Genomic DNA, 26,190 nt, shown 5'->3' with positions numbered 1-26,190 from the left:
AAAAGTCCCAGTCAGTGGTAAAACAAAAAGCAGTAAAAAACACTCTACTCAGTGTGTTGCAGCCAACTAACCACATGTCACCGAATGGCTCCTTCATACATTCCTGGCTCTAGAATGATAGCACCTGTGTTTTCACGTTTCTCTTTTAAAGAGTCGAAATAAACCACAGCAAGCAAAGTCGTGCTGCCTAAAACAAAAAACAAAAACTGCATCCGGTTGAATGTGATGACCGGGAGGCAGTTGACTGCTATTGGCTTCCATTATGATCAATGAGGCAGCAGTGAATTTGCAGGGGGACCACTGTTCTCTCTTCCTTAACATATACAAGTGCACCTTATAAAAAAAACGACGTCAGTCTATTTCGACTTCTTTTTATTTTCAATATTAAATCTCATTGCTGAAGATGTTTTCAAGAAACGGTTATAGGAAATATGTTATGAGACTTTTTTTTAGAATTCGAGTATTAGAAATGATGCACAGATGAAATACCGTCTATAACCTTATTGTCTATTCATAGCTTTTATTTTAAATAACTCACTTGGTTTTGTTTGATGTTAGAATGCATTTGTCCAACAAGGAAAGGGAAGGCAGAGCTAGCAGCGCAGCCTGGCATGTTACTCAGATGCTAACAGATATTCGCAGCTTATTTAACTATGCGATTTATTTCCTTTTCCATGTGTTTTCTTTGAGCACTCAAATGGATTTACAGCTAGAAACCGGAGAAAATTGTGCACCGTCGTGGGTCACTGGTAATCCTGCTATATTTTCTCCTAGGATAATGGAACTTAGCAAGATGAAGCAGCTGAGAGAATCACCGATTTGTGGTTTAATACATTCCTGCCGGAGAGCGTCCTGCCCTGCAAAGTCATCCCGCGGTGTCGCGCCACTCGACGTCTCGGGTGTCAGCTGAAAAAACACGGTGCTGACGACCTACAGGACGTCCACAGTATGCGAATATTTTATTTTGATGTTTTGCATAATCTTGGTATTAAACCTCATGGCCGCAATAATTGTAACCTGGGGATATCTCCCCTCAAGGGCGATGAGATCTAATGTCCATTTCTCGAGCACACATGATACCTATTTACACCGACAGAACAGGCGTTCACAGCTCTTGCAGTTAAGAACAGGATTTTTTTTCTCTGAAGTCTTTGAAGTGCATATTTCACGTATTCAGTTGATGTCGGCCCTTGGGCAATCTACATTCATAATGCGTATGTAGTTAAATTGTGAGTATAACTTTGGATGAGAGGAAACCAGGAAAGGCTGGGTGCTATTAGAATCCACCTATAAAATTGCAAGTAACACGCACAAAGCCCTTCACCAAAACACCCCACGTTACCTCCCAGGTAAACACCACAAAGCAGGCTGCGCACGACCGACTAGGAACACTAACTCCCTCATTCTTATCCCCCCTGTTAAAGAAGAAAGGCACCCAAGCTCGCTCCTTCTCAGGTAATGCTCCCTCCATCTGGAACCCCTGCCTAAAGACTTACGCTGTAACCCCTCCTACTTCAACTTCAAAAAAAGAACTCAAATTGTTCCTCCTCAACAAATACTGGGGTCCTTAATTCCTACCTCTGACACTGTTCTCACATGCTGCGACCCAGTCATGTCCCCCTCTACAGCCCTCCAATTCTATCCCCTCCACTTTCTCCCACCAAACGTCCTCCCTCACGCAACTCTTCCCCCATCCTCCCTCCCTGCTCTCTATATCTACATATGACTCCTAGCCCTACCCACGACCTCCCACTGATTTACTACTCCTGCTACTCCTTTAACTCCTACTCTCTTATTCCCTCTCCTTATCTCTTCTCTCTAACCTTCAGCCACCCACCCTAACCTAAGTTCTCACTACCCACGTTAGTTTAATATAATTGTTTTGTAAATAGCTTTCATATTTTATCTGCTTTCTTTGTTATATTGGCTCTTGTTTTGTTCAAATGTTTTTGAATACTGTAACGCCTCACATTCCTGTAAAGTGCTCCGATACCCCTGGGTCTAGCCAGCTCTACAGAAAACCTTTAAAATAAATAACAAATAAAATAAATAAATAAAATACAGCACTGTGTGGAGAATTCTGTCTTCCAGTGGGCCGTATTACATACAGTGCCCCAGAGGCATCTTCTTCTGTTAATTAGATAGTGCTGGGGATAGCTTAAAGGGGCCTTCCCTCACTTGCACGGGTGTGTGGCCGTGGGAACAGTCTACAGCAGGGCTCTCAAAAGTCAGCCCCGGATGGCCTAATCAATGCCAGATTTTAGGATAACTACATTTTTGTAAATGGGCTACGCTAAAGAATCTGGCATGGACACAGCCCTCCAGGACTGTCTTCGGAGCACCCTGGTCTAGAGAAAAGGGAACTTTTGGATAACAAAAAAGTCTACGTTAAAGGATTGCCATGGTCTGAAGACTAAAAGGCAAAGTCGTTGTCCTCTGGGTTTGTTAAGCATCCCAAAGTCCCAAAGTTCAGGATCCCTCAAGATAGTGTGTAACCTGGCACCTTCAACACCGTTAGACTTATCCAAGGGCCCACACCAATCTAAAAATGGGGCCAAAGCAAGTTCCACCCACTACAACTCTAAAAACTAGAAATTCCATAAATAGTCTGGATAGCTTCGTGTGAAAGCTCATTATGGGCACCTTGGGGCATAAATAGAAACAATACTCATGTTTAAAAGTTGCTCATTTGCCTTCTGAATCTGCACACTCGGTGAGAAATGTATGTTCTAAAGATTTCCGAATTGGAAGTGCTATGCCACATTTCTTCAAGCTACAATGAGTAGGATCATGTTGACCGTGTGTGTCCCTCAATCTACGGCTGACTACTCGCCCCACCCAGTGTTTCTTTGTCATTCAAAAGCAGAGAGATGCATTTCCTGTACGGTAATATATTCATTTTGATGTAATGGGGAGCCCATGCATCATCTTAAAGAGAATATTCACAGACGTAGCTCGTGAAGTGGCCATATGCATGAGATGTCTATAATAAAGTTGTGAAGTCTAATAAGGCGTGTCACCTGTGTCCTGCTTGTGATGAGTAATGGGCACGGGAAGGAGATGGGTGAGCAATACATGTGAAGTGTAATATGGATTGAAGAAATAAACCAGGGACAATAAGGGTCTACCCAGGGGATCTAGGGAAGCAAAGGAGTGGGACAGATGGGAAATCACAGGAGACATTTTAACCCCAAAGAATTAAATCATGGGCTGTGTGCCCAACTCTGGTGAAAATTCCCAGCAGCCTCTGCACCTGAATCAGACCTATACACCGAGGGACAAGATGATCAAATCTCTAGGATCTTGGAGCGGGGCAGATAAAATCTCTCTCCAGCAATACATCCACAGGGACACTTAAAGGGGGCTAGTCCAGTCCGTAGATTCTGTAATACTGCATGGCCAGGGATGTTGTTTACTAGTAGGATATTCTTCCTAAGAGGAATAGTACCATAAGGTGGTATCAAAGACAACAGCGGACCACATGCAACTCACACATTATGCAGTCTTTCAGAGGGTAGGAAACCATGAATGGGGATCCATTAACAATAAAATAGCTGCATATGTCATAGTGCATTTTACGAAAAAGGGTGGAGTGTGGATTGCAGTCATAACCTGAGTCTCAGATGATAAGGTATTGTAAAGATATCACAAAGCAGCTTCGATCATGTTACATCTTTAAAGGCACTCATTTAAGATAGGATAGGGATGTGCCTTTTTAAGACACCAAAGTTTCAAAGAGTTTGTGCAAGCCTTCTCAGTTGGAACTTTTCATCATCATCCCTAATATTATTGGCTTGACCCAATGGTGATAATGCTGGGCCATTTGTGAATGTCTAGTGGGATCTCACGTGCGTCTGGCTGTTCAGTATTCAAGCCAATTGAAACCGGATTGAGAGAAGCAAGAAAGTCTTAAAATACATATGGATTGGTGTTTTCAGTTGCCCCATATAGAGTTTAGATGTTAGGGAATGCTGTGGGAATATTGGATGATTCAAATCCAGTGCAAGCATACCCATTGGCAGTGATGTGAACCAGTTAGATTCATGCAAGGAGTGTCTTTCGGCCAATGTCCTTCATTAAAAGTTTGCTGCTAGTCTACACTTTTGAGTGGGGATAATCTTCACTATTTATGCCACACACAAATGTGTCATAAAGTAAAAGATACTATTGCAAGGTCTTGCCCGTGCACTGATTCACTGTTTGGAGCCCTGTTGGTACTCTGCAAATAGAAGTTCAGCATAATCCAGCCGCGGGGCCACTCCCCTGCCAGGTGGCACAGGTCCAATAGCTAGCAGCCATCTTGTTCATGGCTGGATTTGTTACCTCTGTAATTGTCCTTCTAAGGGAAGGGTGATAGTCTGAAAGCCTTTGTGAACGCCTCTTTGCACTTTTAACAGTTGCTTAAATAATTTCCACTGAAAACATTTTTAGAATGATCAGGCTAAAGTCAAAAGAAATAGATCTGTCAGACGTACCTATATTTACTTTTTAATTAAAAATCCTGTAGCAGGGCCGGACTGGCCATAGCGGGCACCGGGCAATCTCCCGGTGCGCCACACAGGTGGGGGCCGGTTTTGGGCCCCTGGGGGTCGTTTTTGTTACAGGGCCGTTTACAGCATAGCTGCAAAATCGGCCCCTTACCAAAATCGGCCAAAAACCGGCCCCGGCAAAGAGCTCGGCGGCAACTCCAAACCCTATTGGGGAGGGGGACCGGCGAGCACTTTGCCAGGGCCGGTTGTGGTTCCCAGTCTAGCCCTGGCTGTAGCTTACGTTATCTTTCTGAAATTTCTCGCCTCAATGCACACCTTTACTTAATTTAGTCTATAGGCATGACAGGTTGCTAACTGGGCAAGCGTGACTGTGAATTGCTAGACAACTGAGAAGGGCACGATTTCGGCTGCTAGACATATTTATTGGAGCCCAGCTTCAGTGACAAGGTAACACATTTTATTTGCACGAGCCTAGTGTGAAAAGCCTTGAAACTGGGACTACCAGTGTGTGCGGTGTGCAGATGAGCATGGTAAATGTTCATTATCAGCACAACACTAAAGTGGACATTTTCCCGATCTTTCTTTAACTGTCATAACATCATCAAAACATTGGAGCAGAGTAACCTTCGGCTTTGCATGTTTTTGTCACTATGCATTACTTATCACCAACGTCGTCCTGTTTCACCTAGAGGGTATGCCAATCCTGCACTTGGCCGCACACAGGTCTGACTTGCTCTAATGTGGTAGAAACAGGACATTGAAAAATGCTACATTAAACACATTTTTCGAACGACAGGAGAATTTGCTGACCTCTCAATCCTATGCTGCTGTCTCACCTGCCTTACAATATCAGATGTATGTGTGTATTTCAAAATAATCTGGGCACAGGGCTAAATATAGAAATGAAAACAAGTTTAATTAAAATTCTCATTATCTCCTTCAATTATTTCTTGCACATAACAAGTAGTCCACCCATAACCCAATATAAATTTTTCCTATTCGCAAAAAGAGGTGCTGACGGGTATATATATTTTTTTTTGCAGCGCCTCCTTCTGGGGCTTTTCTGAGGTCCTTTTGAATCTTGAGAGGCTTCCTAAATTGGTTTCCTGGGACAACTTCTCTTGCAAGTCATGCCCTAATTTGCACTCCATAATTTACAGCCCTGCATGTGAGGCATTGTGCTCAGCCTGAACAAGAAAATTCTCATCATAATTAATTTTTAAGGCAGCGGGGATTTAGAAGGATAGAGGACGGCTGCAACAGAAGCGGCAGTGGGGATGAGGTAGTAGGTCACAACAATGCAGCTAATAATTTACAGCCATTAGTATGTTAATACATTGCTGGAAAAATCTTGTTCCCCTCCCAAATTTTTCCATTCAATCTACGTCAGTTTCTCCGAATGACTGAATGGATGCAGTCACCTAAAAATACATATTTATGAAAATAAATTACCCTGCTTCCCACGAGGTTCACAACTGCCCATCAGTCCAAATATTACTGCAAAACTTTGTTTTTAATGAGAAGTAATGCCTGCAGCTTTTGGGTCACATTCATTGCACATCTCAAATTAATAAACTTTGAATAAATATGATTTAATATCCAAGATAAAGTGCAGTATCAAAGAACTAAAGTCTGAAGCAAACTACCTTTATAAAACATTGCAGTTTTGAGAAGTTGATAATACTGTGAAAAAAAACTACACACAAAAAATTTGTATTTTACGTGCTAATATCACTGGTATAATTTATTGGTATTGAGCCAAAATAAAATCTTGATCAACTACTTATATTTGTAAAGTCTTAAAGAGTGGTCCACAATAAACATGAAACAATATATTTAGTGACGTTTTAGGGTCTTTGATGTAGCCCACGGCTTTGAACTAAGCATGTCCCTTTCTACCTCTGCCTTTTTCAATTGATAAATGGCCAAACCAACCAACACCCTTCTTCTGCATTTGTGCATGCCCCTTTGTGCCTCCCATGGCAAGCCACCAGCAATGCACAGTCACAATGACAACGGTAATAAATGGAGATTACGCAGATACTGAGAAATTGGTTAACTGAACTCTGCCACAGATGGGGAAACAGCCTTAACAATGCGGGCTGAGCAACGGGTGCCATTTCCTCGCAAGCCGAACCACGCTTACCCCGATTATGCCTTAACTATATGATTACGGCAGTGCGCGATCTAGATTTTGGAAGGGGCGAGCAGGAAGAGGAAGGATCAGGGGAGGATGCGGTCAGGGCGGGTGCTGGGTTTTGGGGGTGTGGGCGGTAGTTTTTCGGGTGGGGTACATTTTAGGGCTCAGGGGGATCTGCGTTCTTTATAGGACAGTGGCCTGGGTTTTAGAGCTCAGGTCGGAATTGGGGTCGTTTTCAAGGATAGGGGTCAGTTTTTAGGGCTCAGGGTGGGGCAGGGGAAAAGGACAGTTTTCAGGGCTAGGGCAGTTTTAGGCCTCAGGGTGGGAGGTTCTGGGTCGGAGTAGTTTACAGGGGTAGGCGTCCGTTTTTAGGGCTCAGGGCTGGGGTCAGGATAATTGTTAAGGCTTGGGGTAAATGTTATGGGCTCCGGGTGTTGCGGGGGAAAAGGGACAGTTTTCAGGGCTGCAGGAAGGGTTGTGAACTTTACCACATATGTCGCTTTACCAATCATGTCTTTATCACAAAATTGCATGGTAAAGACGCGGTCGAGGTTCAGACCACGTAGTTCAGGCATGCGTTGTTGAGTTGTGGGTTGTACCATCATACAACCCCACAGATAAACAGATATATGGAAATTATATTATCCCCTTACAATGATAGTAGGGTAAATTTGTTAATACAAGGCACTGGATTACATAAATCCCACAAGTACTGCAGATATTTTGTCCTGTGCAAAATGGTGTTTCTGTCCTCTGTTTAGGACGCCTCATCAAAAGTGCATAGTTTGTAATGCGGATTAAAGTTGCAGACCAATACTCTCTCAAGTGTCTATTTTATAAAAGGATAAACCATTAGACTGTAATTAATACTTCATACTTGTATACTGTGGCATAAAGTAGGCTTCATGTATGCAGAAGTGCTAGCTTCTCACAAATTAGATACAGAAATAGTTGTGCTGGTATACTACAAGTTTTAGTTGTTTAAATTCATAAAAGTGTTGCGACAGCATAAAAATAGCTAAAAGTATAAAGTACTACTTTTTACAAATAAGACATACGTTTTAATAGACAATTTTTTTTTAAGTATCTACTACAGCCTCAATATCACCAAAACCTACTCGTCATTTAGATAACAGAGGCAATTATCACTACCGAACCATACAGCACAGAAAAAAAGATGGTGCCACCTGGTGCCGTTCATCTAATTTCGACCCAGAGCTTGCAGAGTATTCCAACATGATTTCAAGACTAGTTACGGAAGAAAATGTGAAATTTCGAATTGTTAACATTCCCTTCAGGCTTCATGATAGGTTTCGCCTAAGAAGAATATTTCTCTAGCTGTTGCCAAAAGCCGCATAACAATTAAGAAACCTTTAAATGTGTCAGAAATAGGAAGGCAGCCTCATATCAGACTTCCACGTTCATTAATAATATGTAAAGGCCTTTCATTGCAGCCATCTAGCTTGCTAAATGCAGTTCACTCATACTCTGGAAAATCCAGATGTCACGGATGTGGCCAGTTGTATACTTGACTCCTTGAAAACAAGCACAACCAGAGAGGTTATCTGGCAAAAAGATGGGTACACTTTACTTTCTCTTTTGTGCTCTATGGAAAATCCAATGGATGAAAAATAGAGACTGTAGCCCACTACCGAGGGGAATACGCGCCATTAAATGCCCTCTCACAGAGGACTATACTGGTTGCTAAAGGCTCTGTATATGAGTAATAGGCAGTCTGCTGTCTTCAATGGAGCTTCTCACATTCCAACACAGCCTTCTGCCAAGAGGTATAGCAGATGTTACATGTCATCACCATAACTCCCTTGGTTACAGCTGCAAGCACCATGTCAGGGACCATAACAAATGTTTTTAGCCACAGAGGGTGGAATGTTCTAAATTAAAAAGGGAGAACATTGGAGTGTTGGAGCAGAAGGCATATTCCAGGCATTATTGCCCACCTACTATGCCATTGTCATCACTGGAGTTCCCAACATTTCAATATTCTAATATAGCCTTATAGCCCACCGTAGTGGACTATACCGGCCATTAAAGGCTCGCTCCAGCGTTAAAGGACCGAGCCGAAGGCGAAACCTTTAACAAGGAAGCAGGGCTTTAATGGCCGGTATAGCCCAGCTACGGAGGGCTATAACGCTATTAGAACATTCTGACACTAGAGGGCAGAATGTTCTAACAAATAAAACAAAGGCCTCTTGGAGCCCGAGGGGGTTTAAATCCCCTCGGGCTCCGAGAGGCCTTTGTTCACAGCAACAGTTATGAACCAACACAACCTGGAATGTTGCTCTGCGGGCTTTTACCGTCCCTTGGAAGCATGGAGGACTCTATTGTATTCAACAGAGTGCTCCACATTCAAATGTTCGAATATAGCATTGTAGACACTGCCAAGGGTTATATAGTTTTTTAAAGACTCTTGTCTGACCTATAAAAGGGACAAGTCTAACAACTCCTACAACCGGAGGCCAAAGGGCTACATATATCAGACCATTCACCCACTTAGAGTAGAATGTTGTAAATTAAAAAGGGATAACCAGAATGCGAAACAATAGAATGTTGGTGCCGATGGTTTAGATAGGACTTATTGGCCCTCTACGACTCTAGTGTCTTCACTGTAGCACCAACATTCAAATGTTCCAATATAAGCTACACAACTTGCAAAGTGTAATCCACTTTTTAGGTCAGCATTCGAGACCTCTTGTATATACTTCAGTATATAATTTAGTATATACTTAAATGTGTATGTACTTTGTGGACTCTGGAGATCAGCCCTAGGACTTGTCTGCTTCCGCTTAGGGACTTTTTTTTCTGTTCAACTTCCTCTATTGAACTGTTTTGATAGAAAACGACCAGCAGAGGTCAGTAAAATACCAGAATCACTTTAGCATTCTCTAGATTCCAGTCCATAGAAATTGTCTTCCAGGAGCACCCGTAGACAATAATATTTTTTCAAATCCTGTATTTTCAGATATAGGACCACTGAAGAACCCGCCTTTATATTAAAAACAGAGCTTTGGACTATACAATTTCCAGCTGTAAGGCACTATTTCAATCCATGTGATCCCATACCTGGCATGTCACGCAGTTTGGTGCTTACTTTCCCTCCATGTTAAAGAACAGTAGATGTTTCAGCACCCAGGCTAATGTGCTGCATAGCTAAATACATACCAGGTCCCGAAAGTGAGACCGATTGCATTGCAAATGCTTGTTCACTGAAGCATTGATTCAAGACTGCTTAGGTAGCCATATGTATATGGCTTATAAATGGGAACCGTTATTACCAGTGGATGGACATGTTTGTGTTTTACAAGGCCCTGTTTAGATGCCATGTTAAGTTTCATTCAACACAAACCAGCTGCAACAAATATGCACCTGAATGGGACAGTCAAAGGCTGATTAAATTATAAAAAAAGAAAGTAAACACATATCTTTCCAAATGTAAGATCAAAGTAATTTTCTGCAGAACCAGAATCAGAAGTCAGAACAATAAGCAGGAGGGAACTGGGCTAGAAACAACAATTCAGCAAGAATGATGGAGGCAAAGCATTTCTCAGATATAGAGGAAAGGGGACTGGGAAAGAAGGCCAACACTAGACCAGGTTAAATAAACTTTGCATCGGTTAGCAATTAGAACTCATGCATAAATACATGTTTATGGACTAGAAGCTGCTGAACATAGTATCTACTGCCCTACCGATGCAAATGTTGAATTAGTTGTACAGCAGTTGGTGCAAATGTGTTTTTTTACCGTGTTCAATCCGTGCAAAAAACAGCACAAAATGAGGCTGCACTTGTGCAACGTTTACAAAATCTACAGTCATGGGCATATGTATGGAAGGACTATCAAGATCACAGTAGATTCCAAACACTCGTAAATGAGGATCATCGCCAATGAAGAGTAACTGGATTTGGACTAGTCCCCCCCCCCCCTTTCATATAACACACGACCTCTAAACAATGGTGCCAAAGAAATATGCATGAATATATCAATAATCAGCTAAACTTGAAAAGTATAAGAATTTTTTTAATGTAGAGTTCATCCAGCTATCCCATCCCAGTGCTGAACACCACTGGTGCAGGAGTTTAATGCCATGACGTAGATAATGCATTTCTGTATGAATTACTTTCTAGGATCGGGGAATATGTGGTTTTGAAGACTGCGCTGTACTTTTCAAAGATTACTTCAAAGCAAAGATTCGAGCAAACCATAGGGGTTACTTTTGGGAGTGATATACTCCAACTTAATGGAAAGGCCCGTTTCTTATTTTATGGATTCATACATGGGCTCGGAAAGTCGATTCACAAACTGATTTTAAAAATTGAACATTTTCTCTTCATAGGTTTAGTTCAACTCCTCTATTCCTGCTCTTAGGGATTTTACAAATATCCGCCGGGGAGCTCTCTGCAATCCTGTGCACGAGCACACCTGTCCGTCTGCACCTACTCCTGTGAATTGTCAAGCAGGGCAGTCTTCCTGCATGAGGAAACATGCCGACATTTTGCAGCAGCACATGAAACGATAACATTTTCTGCAAAAGAGAAAGGCATCTTTCCCTGTGGGGAAAACTCGTCTTGTATACCTGCATGAAATCAATGGCCTCTCCAGAATTGAATTTTATAGGTAGATGGGATGTGTTCGGGGGGGGGGGGGGGGGGTACACGTTGAGTAACGCACACATATGCTTAAAAGGTTTCATTCTATGTATGTGTGTATGCATTTGTGTATATATACATATATACATACACACACAAAGTTGGATTTGAACATTGAAATTGCATGAGAGGTACTTGGACACATTAATGTGTTACAAGGTACAAGGTGCAGTGTCTTTGTTTTTTGTGCCGCCTCCTGGCACATTGAGCAGCTATGGTGGTGGCTCACAAGGCAGGGCCAGGGCAAATAGACCTGGGTCCCCCTCTAGAGATGCCACTGCGTGATTATGGAAGTACTCATTTCCATTTTTCCACACTGGAACCCCACGAACTTTGCTGCAGTACTATTTTTTCGGATGCGGATTTGGACATGCAGAATATGTACCAGGAAACAGATCCCTGTCCCACGCTAAACGCAATACTGCAGAAAGTCATTATTGTGACCCATTTTAAGGCGAAAAATCCGCAGACCCTTATTCTGTTTTCTTGGAATTTTAGACAGAAGTTGAGGATTTGTAGCAGGTACCCAGAACCTGGTATCACAAAATAAGATTGTGAATCGGTCCAGAGGCTTTTAGGAAGAAACAGAGTGAGCGCTGGCTCTCACAGTACAACAGCTATTTGCTAACACAATTAATAGGAGAATTAACTATGCCAGCTACACTTCTCTCTCCTTGTATTGTTTAAAACAGAGTATATGACTACTTCCTCATTTGAAAATGGTGACAGTATCATAAAAATCAAATTTGCTGTCAGTTTTGCAAAAAGTAGCTAGCTGCACAGAATGAGAGAATCACAGCAAACATGGACCTGAGCACCTGGCCATTATAATAGGGTGCATGTTCCACGTTCTGCTGCAACAGGCTTAGTCACCATATATGTTTTTACTCTTGCCCTGTGAATAAAGAGATTATCTTTGAAAAATATTCTCGCTAGAAAAATCCTGAAATGTTTCTTCCATCAACTAATAACAAGCTACATGCTCTTATTCCATCTAGATTAAACACACATCCCATATCTTTGTCAGAAAGAATGGCTCAGTGAGTTGTATGCTCGCTGACGCCAAATCTGGTGAGCTGGCATTCACAAGTTCAAATCGTTGCAAAAAGAGGCCTTCCATCCTTTCAAGGTCGATAAATGAAGCATTATAAATTGTATAATCGTAACCTGTTATTTACAGCATTTTTTTACCAAAAGTACTCAATCTGAAAAAACCCAAACAACTTCATGCTCAACACAACACCAAGTCTATTAGCGTTGTCGGTTTCTGTTGTCCTAGCACCGTTAAAACAGATTTCCAAATGAGAATTCTGGATGATAGTCCGGTCTGACTAGCATAGTGTTGGAGGACCATATTCTGATTTTTAGAATGATTGCCTGCAGTCCACTTGGTACTATAATTTACCACTACATGGGCTACTAAACCATCTGCTATAGTGTCACCCCGTATCAGGTGAATAACATGCAGGATTATTCAGGTTAACACGCGGAATTTAACAGATAAATTACACATGCGGCGAGAGGAGCCAGCACTCCATAAAAAGTAATAAGAACTGGTTCTTCAACCAACTCCACGTCGGTGATTTCATGAATATAACAAATCTCCAGATAAATGCGCCAATCAATATCTAAATGACATTCGAAGCATTGGTCCGACATGTTGGAAATACTAATGGCTGTTGAAGACCTCTTTTTGACAGAGTTTTGCCTGGTTTTGTCTGGTCTCCTTTCTCAAACTGTTAGTAGGTTTCGACCTATTTTTTCTGCTTAAGTAATATTCATCTCTGTAAAAGAAAGGTTCAGATATCACAAAGTGCAAAAAATAACTTTAAATTGCAATGAATTTCATATGTGCTTTATGGAAATGTGATTTTAATTGGATCCTTGCACGGTGCTCAGATGTGTCTCTAGGACCTATGCAGAGAACATTTAACCCTTTTGAGTGTAAGACGGTGTGGCAGTCTTAAAATGGTTGCAGTGACCACTGTATATACGCTGAGAAATATTTCCACCACCCCTTTAAATCTCTTTAACAGTATTAAAGGTGGGGCCCAATGTCCTAGTTTAAGAAGCTGCAACACTCAATTCTACGGTTCCCATGAGCCGTATGAATTGGGATTCTCCCCAAGCCCAGCGTAGATTGGCAAACATTTCCCTCTGCTTTGAAGTCTGGCATGTCGCAGGTGGCACAACAGCCGTGTCCATGTCAATGTTGATTTTAATGTACAGTGATGGTCTTCATGTACCATCTCGCATAAAATTGCATCTGCGACATAGCCAGGAGTCCCTTCTGAACCATCAGTGACGTGCTCGGTACAGGAGTGCTGATGAAGGCAGGCGGTTAGCACACATGAACTGGGCATGCCTTCATGCAGCACTGAATCCTTGTCATGGTGTTTTCTGTGGACACTAAAGTACAGCCTTTTTTATGCTATGGGGGTGAATTAGATTAGTAGTAATATAATAGTTATGGGGTGAATTAGATTAGTAGAAGTGAATTAGTTTCATTTAGTTTCGACATTACAACATTTCTGCACATTTAGCTCTGATATTTCTCCATTGAGGAGGGAATGAATGTGACACTTGTCCTAGTAAGTTGATATTCACACTGGCACAAAGTGGCTAACTTTTCACAAGTGATGATCTACATGGAGCCATGTATCACCATTATACTCATTTCTTCTTATTTAACAGTAACTTTTTTTCATTCCACTCTTTTAACTCCATAATTACTGGTTTTACTTTTTCAATCTCATTTTATATCTTAACTTATTTTTAGTTGCAATAAACGGCAATTTAACCTAAAGTGTTGGTTCCAAACATGTCTTGTTAACTATTTTATTTTAAAATCCCACTTGACCCCCTTGCTATTACCTTGATTCTAATTAAATCCAAATTATAAAGCTTTATTTACATGTGAACTTTCATTTAACACAGGGAATTTTTGGATAAACATTTTAAGATTATACTGATCATCTCTGCTTTACCAACCTCTCCTTTTTGAATGAAGCATAAAACCATCACGTCATTCTGATACATTGTCGTCCATTGTGGGTGTCATGGATTAAACAAACCTCAGCATATTTAATATTTTGGTCATTGCCTCTATGTTCATTCTTAATGACACTTGCCTCTCAATGATTTTTCAGTTTCCATCAAGTCCACCTATTGCTTGTGATATTCATGCTATTGTTAACTTCCTCTTGTCCCAGAGCAATACGAACTGCTGCAAAGTGTGCACTTGGTGGCTTACTGCTTTTTATCAATCCTGTTTCAGCTGGCAGTATATCTTCAAGCCACTAGCAAGCAAGACTACTTTTCAGTACATTCCTATTCGGGAGTATACCTGCGAAAATTCACCCACATCTGAGACGATAGCTAGTAATATTATGTAACTATCAGTAGTAAAATACATATTACCTAAATTAATCATTTCCATTTGATGTAATCCTAAATTCTAGCCCCAATTTTTTCAACAGTTATTCATTTAATCCTCATTAATTTAATAAACTACTAAATCCAATTTTCCCCCAAAATTGTTTTTACTTTAAGAAATAGAAGAGCATTTTTAAAATTAAAACGCTACTGTAATTTTGTCCCCATTGCTTTACAAATATTTTCTAACTACCCACCATTTTTAAAGGGTTGGAAAATTCAGTGGTGAAAATAGGTTTTCTTTACTGGAAATTCTAGGGAATTAAGGTACGGTTTGTTTAATTTTCTTTTTTTTAGACAAATTATGCTCTGTTAAATTGAACATGGAATGTGGATCAGTCAACCAATCTTGGATGACAATTATAAATAGACATCGAATGTATTTGTCTGCAAGGGTGATACTGTGACCTAGTACATGTGGACACAACACTGAGTGAAACTATCTGACCTAGACCTTAAATTTATGCACAAAGGGATATAGATGTACAGCAAGAAAAGCATTAGTTCTAACAGTAGCACAGCGAGTTTAGCTGCTGAATGATCAATGAGTTCCCGGTGCCTGTTGTTAGCAAACAAGTAAGACTTCTACATGGGGTAGCTGTAGGGCTTCTTGTTGTAACAAGGGCAGTCACCTGACTACAAATCACATTTTGATGATTCGCTAGCTCCACATCCTTATTTGTTCCATTGTGTTTCATGTGAAAACAGGTCATTTATTGTAGACCGTTCCCAACGCTACGAAACCTCCACAAATCCAATGACCTTAGTTATTGTTCTAAACAGAGCATGTACATTTCTCTCACAGCTATCATTTTATCATGGTTTGTCTCATGATTTATTGACCCATGAGTGGCTCAATATGAAATACCTTGGGGGGGAGCATGAAGAACAACAAGCACAAATACCCTTGCCACCACTCTATCCAGAAAAATGGCTCCACTCAGAGAACACTTAAAGGTCAGGCTGCCAGGAGTGAAGCAAATTCACAAGGAGAGGAGGAGGGGTGGGAGTGAGTAATTGCAGTCACTTCCTAAGCCCATTTTATTGATACCTTTGTTGCTACTGGCTAGCTATAGCCTATATTAAGCCACCTCAAAACAAAAAAAAATCTCAATTTACGGACTGTGACTTGCGTTCATAACACAACTAAATGTTCAATCAATTCAAATTACCTAGAGTTTATGGTGTGCTAATTGGTGAAGTAAACCAGAATTGAGCGACATTAAGCTGTAGAAGAAATGGTATGCTTTGTACAGCACTTTTATCTAGTTCTAGCTAATTAGATACGGCGCATCTGAATGTTTCTATTTTATGGCCGATTTTGGAAGCTCTATGCTTCAGCGAGGCTCTGGTGGATAAACAGCAGGACCCACATGTTTTTACCTCTGTCATCTGAAAGCTGTTCAAAATGAGCAGCTCCCTGAATGGCTTAATAGAAGAGGCTTTTCAGTCAATAAGAACTGAGTATCATTAAAAGCATCTCAGAAGCAGATAGAGAAAGATCAGAAAAACCACAGGAAGATTATTAATAATCTACACAGACAGTTTCTTTACAGCAACAACAAGCCTTTCAGACCCTCACAACAATGTTCAGCTTAAAAAACCAATACATTTTCATTACTCCATCGCCTCACTTCAACCACATCCACAGTATCTGGTTCCACACACTTGGCTCCACAGTAATTTGGACACTGACTACCTTTTATCTCTCACACCGTTCCCACATTATATACTGAGAGCACACTGCCCATTGTACTCCCACCCTGTCATATACTCCTCCTTCATTCTGCCTAGTTCAACACTTTACATCACCCCCCTTTTAACTGGAGGACATGGCAGATGCACGCATGTCGTCTCCAAGCGCGTGTCTACCATGCCATCCTGTGGTCCATCAGACATCTACAGCTCTCAAACAATTACGTTTGTGACATTCACATCAGCAGCGGAACTCATCCATCACCAGTCTAAGTTTTACGGCTGTTGGTCATGCACATCAATGCACATTGACCGTGAAAAGCATCTCACACTAAAGACATCATCACTCATGACAAGTTTGAAATCCTGTTAACCAATTGGTAATAACATACAACCACATCCTCCTCATTTTTTGATGAGCTAATTCTTAACAGAGGCAAACTCACACACATACACAGAACAAGTGATGACTAGCGACTATGTGCAGGTCCTCCAGCTTACACCTCTTCCAGCACCACCTTCCATTTACTTCTCTAGCTCATCTTGACAGTCACTACCTCATACTCCCAACATGTCTTACCTTGTTTACTTCAATTTCCTAGATAACAACTCCATCACAGATCGAATGTGCTCTTTTTGGCAATCATTGCCTCAGACTGACTGACCTTACATGTCACTATAACCTTTGCAAAGGAAATGTTCAAGATCTCATCATTTCATCAGTCCTTTGCCTGACCTGTCTACGCCCAATACATCACTCGATTGTTTACTACCTTCAGCCTCTTGCATCAATGGCAATCAAAACCAATTGTAAAAACTACATAGATTGAACTTCAGAGTTCCAATCAACAGAAAAACCAAAAAAATATTTTACCACAGTACACATCAACTGTGATTGAGTCCCATAGATCTCATTTCAAGAGGGATGAAGACAGACTAAAGACAGTCCAGGGGTAAGTGGCGTGATTGGTAAAATGCTATTATATGAGGAGATAACAGCTGGACAATTTGCATATCACATACAAAATGCTGTACAGCATTGCCTAAATGCATTGGCAAAGCCAATAGGTCCCAAAGGAAAGACCTTTTGGCTTTGCCAATGCCTGCTTCAGGTGCCATGTAGGGCCAGTCAAAAAAAATCTTGGGAAAGTGGTGGAGTTGAAGACAATTAGGGAGCCAAGAAGTCTAATGGATGCTAGTAGTTCGGTCAACAAAGGATAACAAAGGATACAAAATAAACCAGCTCTGTGATGGTCTTTTTTAAACTTTTCATGTGTACAGGTATCATGTTACAGATTAACGGCGCGGTTTGACGTTTTGGTCATTGTATAGTTAGTGAAAATGTTGCTTTGGATCTAGAAAGTTTTAAAGTGGCTCCAAAGACTGAAGCCATCATCTTGAACTTGATTCTTTTATCCTTTGAGTATCAAAGAACCCACGCAACTTGGCAGGCCCTACCCTTACATTAGGACTGGCGACAAACTTTCTACATCAGCTTTGGTTGCTTGAAGTTTATGGAGTACAAAGATGTCTGGAAACATGCGACTAAAAGATGTCATACCACATCAATACGTTTACTCTTTATAGACATTATTCATGTGACAGATCTTTAGAATTCCAGCAATCCATACTGAGCCATAGAATCATAGTTGCAGAATTAATTGTTTCTGCTCAAGAAACGGAGGGAAACAGCTTCGATATCTCCATCTCTATATGTAATCCGTAAACCCCCAAGGCTCATCTTTGCTCTTGGAATTAATCTGATCATTATTGTTTTGGCAAAATGTATTTAATGCTGCACAAATGGTTTTTGTATCATTTACTGTGTTGTTGCTACTGTGGTAACAAATGACTAGATTTGTATGCATAAAGGAAAGACAGCAATAGTATTACATTTAATTCACTACTAGTAGTACACCTACTACTCAGCGTCGTTGCCCACCCTCAGTGCTTCTATAGCACTACTCTCTACTCGTAAATATGGAATATCTTGTATGGGTGCACCCGTGGGGTGAATGACTGTGAAATTTAAAGATAGTGCCCTCACACTTGCAGCAGAATTATAAAGAGAAGATCTTCAGTTAAACTAATAACCCTTGTGGCATGACCAAGACCAGTTCACCAGCGAGCCTGGAGCGGCCACACGAAGCCCCGTCTTAGATCCTCTGCACCTTCTCCTCGACCACAAGTGTAGCAGATGACTGCTCTTTTATGATAAATCCATGTTCTCTAGGTAATCTACTGCCATGTGAGATAGTACAGTTGAGTAACATGCCACAAAAGTATACAACGAACAATAAATGAGGATTAAAATAAATGATTAACCAATATGCCCTTCCTTTAACTGGGCAGAGGCTCTCAATCATTCTAAACCTTTTGCAGAGATGGCTCTTCATTTCAATGCAAATTAATATCTGGCAGACAGTCAACCTCCTCTGTGTTTTATATCACTTGGCATTTGCTTTTAGATTTTTATCTAAGTCTCAGAATCATGTTTTTGCAATAGGAATAATTTTAAAGCTGGCGCCTGCTGCCATCTGTACACAGTGTGTGTACCTACCATGCTGCGCCCGGAGGCAATGTCGGCAGAAGGGAAAGAATATCTGAAAAAGAACCACACAAAATGTTGTGAATCCCAAACCTGAAGTATCTTCAAATATTGCACCGGCTCTGTGAATGCCTGAGTGTTAATGGTTTCTGCATGTATGTCACCGCTGTTGGACGTCGGCAGAGTCTGAGCAATTCGCTTTGTGTCGAAGCCTTCTCAGCTGGTTGCAAGCCATGCAGGGTCCTATTCAGGACAAGAAAGCCTGCTCAGATTCGGCACTTCTGCTGCCAACAGCTCTTGCTTAGACGGTGATGTGACTCAGTGTGAATTAAAAGAGTTCTCAGACTTGGACCTACACAGGAGTTCGTGTGAATGTATCAGACATGCCTAATGGGTGGCGCCCCACTGCTTCCCTTCACCTCATAGTACGGTTCATCACAACTTCACACCAAAGATTCATGAAAGGGGTGCGAGCCGCGACTCCAAGCTCACTGATAATAGTGGCAAACAAAATGGTGTCTTGGGTGGTCCTTTTATGCCTGGTACCTTGACATGAAATTAATGCACCTTCCATAGCGGCATACGGCAAAGACCAGCTGTACTAATTAACTGTTGTGTAAAAGGTTAGATTTCACAGTCAGGGGCCTGCAAGCCCAAATCTAACAATCTAACTGGTATTATAAAGATTCAACACTGCACTTTCTTCAGGGAAATGCTCGTATTTAAGTGTTGGAATTAATCCACAGTAGGCTAAATAAGTATTACCTTATATAGTCCTAAACGATTTGACAAAAATACTTTATTCACAAAAATGCATCATGTTCTAAAAACAGTAGGAGAATAAGGGATATAGCAGCATGCTGCAAGCTTCTGGTCTTTCATAAGGAATCTCACAACACATCCCGCTAGATCTGTGTGTGACAGCAGCAGCAGAAGAAGGAAAACTTGATTCCAGAAAATGCCACACTGCATTCATATGTATTCGCAGTTTGGGATGCTTTACAGGGAACACATTAATACTAGACTAAATGGTCAGTAATAAAGTAAATGTAATATTCTATCTTTCAATGACTAGAGGTCACCTGACCGATCCAATTTAAGATGCCCTCAAAGACGTACAAAAACCGCAGCCATGTGGCGGCGGGATGCCAATACTAAAAACAAATATAGGTAAATTATTCAACACTATGTTGAACTCACCTCGACTGTAAAATACAAAGAGGCAAGGACCCGAAGTTAATACTAAGAAGGAATTGCTACCATTCTGGGCCTATAAATTACTTAAGACCTATGTGATTTTGGATATAGGTGATGTTACAAGAATACAACACCCTATTCCTGCCCAGAGACGGCTCAACACTCTGAGTTCCAGCAATGTACAATGCAAAAAGCTGCTTGGGTTGATCTTAGACACAAATTTTAATTGTTATTCTTTTCTCTTCTTTAATGATCTCGCTGAATGGGCACTCTAGCATCTGAGATTGCGTCCACATAAAAAACCTCCTATTCCCAATGTAGAGATATATCCTGAAAATGTAGATAGGGCTCATTTTCTGAAAGAAAAGAGCAGAGGAAATGTGTTGGAAGGTACACCTTGTTAGTTGGAAGGATTGCTTCAATATAACGATTTACTTAATTTAACTGAATAATTGTACGTGATACTCCTAGAATACAAGGGATTTCCTTATGTATGTGGGGTAGCCATGACAAATGAGCCACTTGTTATTATCGGAAATGGATAACTCAAATATAAAAGTTTAAAAACCCTACTTTCTTTTTTTTTTTTTTTTTTTTTTTAAATTATTTATTAAGCGCACGTTCGCCAGCGGCTTCATGGCGCTACAACCAACAAATAGCAGGGCAGGAAGGCAGCCTACTCTAAAGGATATGAAAAGCTGGGGAGCTAATCAAAGGCCTTAGTGAATAGGTGGGCTTTAAGTTGTTTCCTGAATTGCAGGTAGAGGGTCGAGGCTCTAAGCTCTGGGGGCAGGGAGTTCCAAAAGAGTGGGGCAAGGGTCGCAAATTTCGATCCTCCCCATTTCTTCCTCCGATACCGCGGGACTGAGAGAAGGGATTTGGTAGATGAGCGTAGCTCTCTGGTAGGGACATAGGGAGTGATCTCAGAAGAGATGAAGGCCGGAGCCGTGCCCAGTCGAGCTTGAAAGGTGATGGAGGCGAGCTTGAACTGGACACGCTCACGGACTGGAAGCCAGTGCAAAGATTTCAGGAGAGGGGTGACATGGTGAAATTTTGGCAGTTTGAACACAAGGCGCGCCGCCTGGTTTTGAATCTGCTGCAACCGCCTTAAACTATATGCAGGTATACTTGCATATAGGGCGTTGCCGTAATCCAGGCGGGAGATGACCATTGCCAAAGTGATCAATTTCAGAGCCTCAAAAGAAAAAAAACGGGACACCTTGCGTATAGTGCGCAGTGAAAGGAAAGAAGAGGACACCACAGAACTAACCTGGGAGTGAAGGGTGAGTTGGGAATTAAGTTTAATGCCTAAAGTTTTGACTGAGGTACAGGGGACAGGAGGGAGACCTAAGGAAGGGGGCCAGAACAGGGAAGACCAGGGACTGGATGAACCACCTGTCAACACCAGCTCAGTCTTGTCTGGGTTGAGTTTAAGATGATTGTGGTTCATCCAGTCACAGATATAAATCATAATAGATTGGAAATTAGAAACAGATGAAGGAGAAGAAGATAGATTGAAAACAAGTTGGAGGTCGTCCGCATAGTTATATACGGAGACCTCCATTTGTTGCAGAGAAAAAATAAGAGGGGCAATGTAAAGGTTGAACAAAAGAGGTGAGAGGGAAGAACCCTGGGGGACCCCGCACTGAACTTTCCGGAAGTCCGCAGAAAAATCACCCAGGCTAACCGCCTGGGTGCGGCCCCTCAGGAAGGAGGACAACCATACCAGGGCGGTGCCCCCGATCCCCGCCGCCCCGACACGGGAGAGTAAGATGGTGTGGTCAACCGTGTCAAAGGCGGCTGAGAGATCGAGGAGGACCAGGGCCTGGGTCTGGTTGGTGTCCATTCCCTCCCTGAGGTTGTCCAGGACCGAAAGTACTACGGACTCCGTAGAGTGTGCGGGGCGGAAACCGGCCTGACGGGGGGCTAGGACCCCATGAGTCTCCACAAAAGAGCTCAGAGTGCGGGTGACGTGGCGCTCGAGCACTTTTGCCAGGAATGGCAAAAGGGAGATGGGGCGATAGTTAGCGGGGACTGAGGGATCCGCGCCTGGTTTCTTAAGGATAGGGACAATGACTGCAGTTTTCAATGGGACAGGTACAACGCCCTGGGAAAGAGAGCTATTCAGGAGATGCAGGGCAGGATCGGGGCAAGAAGAAAAAATATGACGGAGAATATGGGAAGGGCAGGGATCTAAAGGGGAGCCAGATTTGACTAACGGGATTAATGAGGTCAGGGATTCCTTGGACAAAAGAGGAAAGGTATCAAGATGTCCTCCAGGAGGGGGGCACAGAGGGTCCACAAAGGTAGGAGAGGGGGGAGGGATATTGGCTTTAATAATAGAGATTTTCTGGATAAAAAAGTTATTGAGGGAGTGACAGAGTTCCGGGGAGGGGGTGGGCTTGAGAGTGGTTCTGTCGGAGAATGCCAGGTTGTGCACAATCGAAAAGATTTCCTTCGATTGGTTCTCCGCAGCGAGGATTTTGGAGGAGAAATAGGCTGTTTTCGCCGCCAGAATGGCCAGTTTGTATTGGCTCATGGTGTTAATAAACTCCAGTCGGAGTAAGGGGCAGTAGTTTCTCCTCCAGGCACGCTCCGCTCTGCGTACCGCTAATTTGATGGCCTTGAGGTCATCGTTGAACCACCGGTTAGCGTCCTTCTCCCGCTTTGAAGTGACCCGTTTCAGGGGAGCGATAGAATCGCAACCTGAGATGAGCCACTGATCGATAGAGGTAACCTGGGAGAGGGTGGGTAAACCGTGTAGGGGAGGGTAAGATGCAGAGAGGAGAGTAGATAAGTTGTCAGGATCTACTCGCCCCCAGGCTCGAACCCAGACATTTTTAGGACGAGAGGGCTTGATTGGGGGGTGGGTAGGGAGAGCAAATGAAATTAGGTGATGATCTGACCAGGAACAGGGTGAAATGGAGACAGATTGTACAGGACAGTTCAAGGACCAAATCTGGTCTAGGACATGTCCTTTTATGTGAGTGGGGGAGTGAATGTGGGGTATAAAATTAAGGGAATGGAGGGTTTCTGAAAACTCCTTAGAGGAAGGGCATTCTGCGGGGTCAGCTGGCCAGAAATTAAAGTCACCCAGAAGCAGAATGGAAGAGTTGTTGATCGTGATTGTGGCCAGTACTTCCAGAAAGGTAGAGAGAAACAGTGAGGGCGATTGAGGAGGACGGTAAATAAGTACACAGGTGAGAGGAGGGGTGGTAGAGGTAGTGCGAATAGCCAGGTACTCCGTGGTAGCGATATCTGGGAAGGGGAGAATTTGAAAAGGGAAATCCCCTCGGGCGATGACCGCAACGCCTCCCCCAGTCTGCCTTTCAGAAGAACCCTTCAAGTAAGGGATTCAACCTCTGGTGCTTTTGAGATTGAAATATTGCAACCTCTTCTCGAAGGAATTCCCAAGAACCATCAAATCCCGCTAAACGTTTCATACTACAGCTAGACCAGCCTTTGGGGCAAGACAATATGACCACATCTACTTTGATCACACTTAAATGGCGTCCAATAGAAGCAACAAGCCACTTTTAACTAGCCTGCATGACCTTTGCGCACTGGACCTGAGAGCTATCTCATCCACAAACTGAGCGTCTTGAGCAGACAGCACTCTCGGATTAGCCTAGACACACTTCCTGTGGAAACTCCATGTTTCATGAAAAAAAAAAAATCCTAACTCCAGCCCACCAGCATACAGAACTTTATTGCCTTATGAAGTCTCCAAAAAAGAACAGAAATCCTTCTGTATCAATGCAATTTCTACTTAAAAGTGATCCTAAACAGCAAAGATTTACTGACTTAAAAGAAAAAGAAAACTTTATTTATTGTTTTTCAATAAAGTCACAGTGGGTATACAGTTACGAGCGTGCGGTCAGATGGGATCGAAAGTACAATTACTTAAACAGTACATTATCAGTTATTGCATTACCAGTTGCCTAATATCTAAGAGCTTGACAATGAGTATATCAAGGACATCTGCTCCCCTCATCCTCAGTCATATTGCTGATCACTCACATTTGCATTGGGGTTTAAGAACACTCTGCGTAACTCCCTCCATCTCCCGAGATGCTCATCTAACTTTTCATCCCTCCTGTTGGCCTTCATATGGGCCTCATCCGCAAGCGTCCACTCACGCATATCCCTCAACCATTCACCGTCTGTGGGGGATCGCTTCCCCATCCATATTATGGTGATCCTACGCCTCGCTAAAACCAGGAGTGATTGCAAGAGTTTGCCATCTTCCATTTTTTGGGTTTCGCGACTTGCCCCAAAAGGCAGTGTAGTGGGGATAGTTCCACTCGGAAACAGGTACCATCCTTCACCTGCTCAACCACCTGCGTCCAAAATTGGTGCACCCCAGGACACCCCCATGCTAGATGCAGAAAGTCAGCCCCATCTGTACCACATCTAGGGCAAGTATCTAATGGGTTCTGGTCAATACGGTGCAGTCTCACGGGGGTCAAGTATGTGCTGTGTAAGAAGCTGAAATGTATCAACTTAAAATGCATATTGCAGGATACTGTGTGCATGAGTGCACTTATTGCTTTTCACTTATTATCATTTAGGGGTATCATCACGTCCCTATCCCATGCTGTCCGTGCCCTAGGGGATGGGCCTGTTGAGTCAGCCCTCATGGCTCTGTATAATAGCGACATATGCAGACACCTGGTTCCGCAAGTAAGCATTATGTCAAGCATTTTGGTCGTCTAAGGAACATCAGGATATGTGAGCCAGGTCACTCTAGCTAGGTCTGTGAGGCCAGCATACTGTAGATATTGGCGCTGACCCAGTCCCAAACACTCACAGGCCTGCTCATACGATGTGCATATCTCATTAGGGTACAAGTCTGCTAGTACCTGGCAGCCCCCCCTCCCTCCATGCCTGAAATAACGTACTTTCCACCATTTCCCGCTCTGGGGCGAGACTCCATACATTGAGCTCCCGGCGAAAGAGTGCATGCCTTAGTATGCATTCTGCAAAGGATTGCCATATATACGTGGTCTATATGACCAAATTGGGCAAGTCGCCTGTGGGAACTGCACCCTCCATCAACACTGTTTGGAGCCTATATGGCTGGACTCAACCCTCAATAATCTTTTTTTCCAATTTCTCCCTCATCCAGCCACCAGGTCCCATGTTGTAGGTGAGCATGGTAATATTAATCCAACCTGGGTCCTGTCACCCTTAATACCTCCTGAAGGTATCCCAAGTCAACGGTATCACACGCTTTCTCAATGTCAAAAGCAACTAGCGCCAGTTCCTCATCCCATTGTTGTACCTCATGCATGACATGCATTAATCGCCTTATATTCATGCTTGTGTTACGGCTGGGAATAAACCCACATTGAGCCTAGCCAATGCTTTGCACAATATTTTTGCATCCGTGTTAATCATAGTGAGCGGGTGATATTCTGCCGGGTCCTGACTGTCAACCCCCTGTTTCAATAGTATGTATATTTCCCCTTCTCGTAGAGATGGGGGCAGAAGTCCAATTTGAAAAGCCTCCTTCTAAACTTGTAATAGTGGTTGTGCCAACTTCTCCAAGTAGGCCTGATAAAATTCAGATGGGAATTTATTCCCCAGTGACTTGGCCCTGGGCAGCTCCAGCAGTACCTCAAGTATCTCCTCAGCCGTCAGTTGTGCCTCCAACTCCTTCTTCCCTGCCAGCGGAAGGAATGTCAATGCCACAAGAGTGGGACAGCCGGATCTGCAGAGTACACCTTCTGTAAGTAACATTGTTGTTGCTGGAGGACATTTTTCACTAATCCACTGCCTACAAATATTTAGATTTACAAACCACTTTGAAACTAACTTGAATGATACAAAGTATTCAGTTTTGGCGAGGAGGTTTCGTATTGCTTCATTCTGGTTATTTACAGTCCCTGTCCGTAAGTCTTCAAAAAACACATAACCAGTTGCAAACTACAGTTACTGCATTTGTACTGCATTGTATTGTCAATTTGTAATTTCCGCTTCTAGACCAGGGCCGGACTGGGAACCAAAACCGGCCCTGG

At 42.5% G+C, this 26,190-nt stretch overlaps 1 protein-coding gene and 1 long non-coding RNA gene across 3 annotated transcripts in view; one reads left to right on the top strand and one right to left on the bottom strand.

Moving 5' to 3' along the window:
- The window catches only part of LOC144821234 (uncharacterized), a 381,583-nt gene extending 379,663 nt beyond the window's left edge, over window positions 1–1,920 (top strand). The window contains exon 5 of the long non-coding RNA XR_013608310.1: window positions 775–1,920. This is a non-coding gene — a long non-coding RNA (uncharacterized LOC144821234). The remainder of the gene's footprint in view (window positions 1–774) is intronic.
- The window catches only part of TENM3 (teneurin transmembrane protein 3), a 1,441,545-nt gene that overhangs the window by 575,571 nt on the left and 839,784 nt on the right, over window positions 1–26,190 (bottom strand). The gene's annotated exons all lie outside the window — the stretch shown is intronic.

The sequence above is a fragment of the Lissotriton helveticus genome, chromosome 2_2 (assembly GCF_964261635.1).
Source record: "Lissotriton helveticus chromosome 2_2, aLisHel1.1, whole genome shotgun sequence".
Lineage (NCBI taxonomy): Eukaryota > Metazoa > Chordata > Amphibia > Caudata > Salamandridae > Lissotriton > Lissotriton helveticus.
This window is presented reverse-complemented; position numbering and strand designations above follow the sequence as displayed.